Source organism: Tenebrio molitor, chromosome 4 (genome assembly GCF_963966145.1).
Source record: "Tenebrio molitor chromosome 4, icTenMoli1.1, whole genome shotgun sequence".
Classification (NCBI taxonomy): Eukaryota; Metazoa; Arthropoda; class Insecta; order Coleoptera; family Tenebrionidae; genus Tenebrio; species Tenebrio molitor.
Window position 1 is genome coordinate 17797145 of NC_091049.1, and position 6000 is coordinate 17803144.

Sequence of the window (6000 nt, forward strand, 5' to 3'; positions counted from 1 at the left end):
TCAAACCCCAAGTGAATCAAAAAAGCCTTGTTTCCCGTCCCGGATTCGGTTTTATCATTTCTGGCTCACCCCACTTTCGCAACCCCTACTTGACCAAAGTGACCAATCAGCTCGGTTCTACTTTACACCGATCGCGACACCTTTTCGATATCTCTAGAACTTGTGAAATTACAGTTTCCGTTTTCCACCATTATTTTAAATGTTTAAATTTAGACTTTTGTTAGGACCAGACATAGGTTTATAAATAAATAACCAATTAAAGAGAGTGTTTTCGTGAATACTTTATTTGTTGGAATAATGTTTGTATTAATTTGTTTCCAAATTAATCTAAGATTATTATGATTATTAAATATTTAATTCTGAGTGTTTATTTTAGATGGATGAAAAAATCACTAAGATGAAAATGATCAATTATTTTGAAATTAAACCCGTTGAAGGTAAGTCTATACCATATTTAAAAACTATATGAAAACTCAAAATTCCTGACATAGAATACAACCATAAAATTTCAAAATGGTTAATAATCAATATTACCGTATAAGACCGTTTTTCGTATCTGGAGAATAAAGAGATTGTTTTAATAATTTTATAGTATCATTAACGATTGTGATCACTTTATGTTACACATTTGTTTATAATTATCAAGTCCATAATATTCGATTAACTCAGCTTCCTTAGTTACTTATACTATAATACGTTAGTTACTCATAATAATACATTAGTTACGCGCTCATAATACGTTAGATACAATGATACGATAAATATAACTCGAATATTATGGAATTTAAACAACGCTCGGACGTTGTGCTAACCGCCTCGTCACCTGGTAACGTCCTCGCAAATTATAAATTCCATAATATTCTCGTTATATAGGGTTATTCTAAATGATTGTAGTCAAAGTAGGCCACGCCTATGTTATTACATTTTTGCCGCTTTCATGTGAACTGTCAGTTTTGTCGCTGTCACTGTCATTTTTTTAGGTGATGAGATTTTTATTTATTTTTGTTAAATTAACGATTGAATTCAGAAATACTGAATTGTTTTTCAATCAATTTCAAAAATATTGAGTTGTTTCGCACCCAATTTAAATCCCGTGTGTGAACGGTGTGTACTCACTTATTCACATAATTTTGATATTTTTTTATGTGGAGCGGCAACCATAAATTCTACATTCAGTTTTCACGCCTACTTCGATTACAAACATTTAGAATAACCTTGTATTAATAATTATAAAACAGGCGATATGAATTGCACTCATGATGATGGAACTGCAAGCAGATTTTATGAGTTACCTTAAATTAGGACTTTACTGTTATTAATTACAATTTTCTATTGAAAATATATATTTATTAGCCTTTCTTCTCCAATTTTTAGAAAATTTTCTCCACTTGATACACCTTTTACGATCATATTATTCAACAACCACCACTACCGACGTATCAGATTGTTTGTACTGATTTTCCACATTTCTCTAGTTTGTGCGAATATATATTTCTATATAACTGTCTTCGACACAGATTTCTTTTTTCAATACATTACTTCTTTTCTCAGTGTGACGGGGGTAAGCGCCACTTTTATGTTTGCTACTCTATTATACGTATATAGTTTCTCTTACAGTCAGTTTTGTTCAACGTTTCTTTCTTCTTATCCGAGAAAGAAATTGACGGCCTCGAAAACACCATTCGTTCCTGCTTTTGGTCACCGTCTAGCGCTACTAAACAAGCAAAGGAAAGCATAATGAGAAACTCCAAATACGTGACAAATATGGTTATTTTCAACACTTTCCTGGGTATTTTAGTTGGTATCCTATTAATCCCGATTGGCAACGCAGTGGATCATCAATTTGCGATGTTCTTCTTTCGAACATATCTGCCCAACTTTCATTACCTTCTCGACATCATCTACTGTTTATCGTTGATTGTCACTGGACATACCATAGTGAATTGGGCAAATGTGATTGCCTACTATTGTTGCCACTCAAAGTGCCAATTGACCTTAGGTATCGAAGTGGTGAAGTATCTGTGTGTCAATTACGAAGATCAAGATGATGATTCACTCATCTACTCTACAGAATATCAGCAAATCATTAAAGAGAGACTACGATTTATTATCGTCAGGCACGTCGAACTTTTAAGGTAAACCTGTTTATTCCAATGCATAAATGTTAAGATGATTCTGTTGATATGTGTAGAGCGTTTAAAATTGTTTCTGGTCGGGCTACCGAAATTTTACCATTGCGAACGCTGGGAGGAATTGCGCTGTGTCTTAGTGGAATGAGTTTTGTCTATGTTGTTGTGAGTATCTACCCTATATAACCACTAAACAATTTTTTTTTTTGTAAAATTTGTTTCTACTTTTCTCCTCACCTACAAAATTACCTTTAGTTCGATATAAAAAATTAAATAGGTATCTAACTTTACAGGAGATTGATTTTGTCTACTGGCGCTATTTCCAATATTTCATTTGGAGCATTACTTCAGTTGTTACCGGCATATTAATTATACAGTCTGGACAAGAACTTGAAGATCAAGTACATTTTACTTTTTCTATATTCAAACCCTAAATTAAGCATTGTTTTAGACTGGTGACATGCACTCAACGTTGTATGGCGTTCGCTGGGTAACTTTCAACGAAAGTAATAAAAGATCGGTAATTATTATTCTAACAATGGCGCAAGTGCCATTTAGACTTAAATTTTCCGATACAGTGTCGGTTAATTACGAACTTGGCATACGAGTAAGGAACTGACTGCCTTAAGATATATGTTTTATCAATTTATTTTCTTTTGAAGGTAGTAAGAAATATATATTCTTTCGCCGCTATTTTGGCAAGAGTAAAAAGTTTTAGTATTTAAGGATACAAATGCAATAGTTCTTAATGTCCACGGCTAAATCGATTAAAAATAATATTTTGCCTTGCTCAGATGTAAAGATAATAAATCGTTAGTTAGGTACTTGACAAAAGTAGATTCAGATTAAAAAATCAGCTTGCACAATTTCTTAAAAGTAGTTTTTAAAAATAGATATTCATATTGTAGATTTTGAAAATCAATCGACGAAATTTAACAAAATGTTTAATTTAAAAAACGTCAGACATTATTGTTAGTAATTTTTTGGTAACACAGGGTGTGGCAGAACTGATGCCCCACAGAAGACTGGCAAATTCGTGGAATTATGCACTTACACCTACATAAACTACAATTTGTAAATGTAGCATGTTATTATTAATTTACCCTTGTAGTTATTTTAAATAAAGTTGCATGTTATCAGTGAATTTATTGGCAATTCTTATTTAAGACAAATATTTCTAATTTAATCCGTCTCCCACCTGTCACGGTAATCCCCGATAACCTCGGGAGGAACTCGAATACGCTAATGGAACCGACGGCGATGTCCTGTTTTTATATATTGTAGGTACTGCTACGTTATAAATTACTCTCCCGAAACCGGGCAACCCTGTTACCAGTTAGCAGTTACAAATCCGGAATGTTCAGGAGTATAACGAACAGGTCGTGGGCTTCGACTCGGTTTGCAATGTGAACCACGAGTATCGTCGACTGAGGCTGAAAACGGTGAGAACTGCCCGGAGTACGGGAAATGACACACAGACACACAGCTTGTTACGTGTGCAATGTTCTGTACTAGACAAAACAATAATAAAAATGGAACCTAAAATTATACAACTCTGATTTAGCACAACTCAACAAAATGTTACAACCTGTAAAACTCCACGAAATATAGCCTGAACAATTCTATAAAATGCTACAAAACTTTCTCTACTCTGACCCGGACAAGGCTCAAACTCAATATTTTACACGTTTCCCTGTTCTGACAGCGACCAAACGAGCAACCCTTTATAAACTCGGGTTCCTCACTGGGTAGCGCGATTCAGCGTCTTCCACCTCGTTGGCGGTATCTAACGTTTTCTCCGAATTGAAAATTGATTCCACCCGGACTATGTACAATCTGCTAATTAAGACAAGTAACGAAATGATCAATGATACAATTATTACAATGAGATGGTCATTAAATGTAAAGTGATTTGAAAAATGAGATAACGTGGAAAATATGAATTAAATGATGGGAAATTTGAATACATCTGCGGAAGCCACGGCCTAGATGAAGAAAAAGTGTCACCACTGCTCCGGACTTGGTTGGTTGGTAAATCCGGGACCTTCCGGTGAATCAGGAGACGACCTTGACTGCCGGGACTCGACGTGAACTTGATCCGCGAAGCGTTCGGCCCGGAAACTTGTCGCAGTAAAGTCGCTGATCCGCTTGGCGATTAGGGCGGTGGTACCTGGACGAGTCGCCCTTCGTGGACTCAACTACGTCGTCACGTCAGCCTTGCTAAAACCACTGGTTCATTGTCCCCCTGACTCTCCCCAGGCAGTAATTGCAATTCAGCCGTGAACTTTCCCTTTTTGTCCCTGGTTCCCACGATTTATAGCTTTCGCCCCTCTCTGCGCGGATTTTTCGGCGGAAGTCCGTGTACGTTTTTGTCGCGATGAGTTCTAGAACGTTCTAGAGAAATCGTGAATATTTACATACATATGTACTGTTACGTTATTATTTTCTCTCTTTTTTTTTTGAACTGTCTCTAACGACCACGAGAGAAAACTTAAATCTCCCAACTTCCCTGGGGGAAATTTAAATAACGATTTCGGAGACTGACTGGTTCCGGGTCCGGCACAAAATCACACTTACGTCTCGAGAGCGAGACTGTCGAAAGTAGAAAAGAGGTTTCACAAACACGGTGTTATACCAGGTGTTGGACAGAAACACAGATGTAAATATAATGGTGTTTAATTATCGTTTCCTAGCCTTACATACGACCCTTAATTATTAAACTCCAACTTAGATGCCGCAGCGGGCGAAACACAGTTGTCTATGTAAAGTGAATCTAGGATACAAACCAAAAGATATTCTCGAAAATGTACAAATTAAAGTTTTCACCTTGAAACTATTATTTAAACTGTCAATATTACCAAATGAAAGCGAGTAAGGTGGCGAAGTGAAGGTTCACAAAATAACACGCTGAAGGCGCTTAAACTCTAGTTAAATTTACAAACAGTGCCGGTACTACCAGGCTAAATTTCTAATTACAAGTGACGAATCAATGATAAATTAACGAAAACTTCCCTTACACCGGGCCTGGGGCTTGAAATCTAAAGAAGAGTCCTGGGAAGAGCGGAGCTGGAGGAAGGTCCTCCGAGTCCTTCTTCCGCCGCTGGTCTATTACGCCGTCCGTATCCTCGGAAAGTCCTCGGGGTCCTTCCTCCCCTCGACACTCCCTAAGGATATGCGTGAATCAGTTAGGTTTAGCCCCGGTGCAAAAAGATATAAAATGATAATGAACTGATAAAAATTAATAAAAAAACTTCCGAGAGCCAGCGAGCGCGTCGTCTCTGGCGAGGTCACTCCAGGTCTGATAACTGAATCAACGTAAAAGAAGTGTGCCAAGATGGCGGACAGTAAAAGAAAGACGCTGAAGGACCTTGCCAGATACGAGTTGCTCCTGGACTCGGGTTCCTCGGCCAGGGACAGTCCGGTGTGAGGTCCTGCTCTCCGGAGGGGTCCTGGGGGATGACGTCGGCCCAACAGGGTGGTGAAATTATCCGCTGAAGCGTAGGGTCGTTGACCCTCGTGAATTCTTCTAGGACGATTTCCCAGCCGAATCGGTCTTCCTCCACGGGTTCGCCAGCACCTGTTGCACACTAAAACACCCCCTAATCTCCCCCTTTGAACACAACACTCACACACGGAACGACGGAACGGTCGTAACCTCTGACCTGTCTTAGTCGAGAACCTCTATCATGGCGTCGGTTCCACCTTTATATATTTTCCCCTCCTCTCGCCGAATTGACGCGGCCGGTACCGGAAGTCGGGGTCCGAGAGCCCGTTCTGGAATGTTCTAGAACGTTCTCGCCTTTACGATTTACCGCGAAATTTAAATCGTAACAGTACATATAGAGTACACATTGTAGAATATATATATATA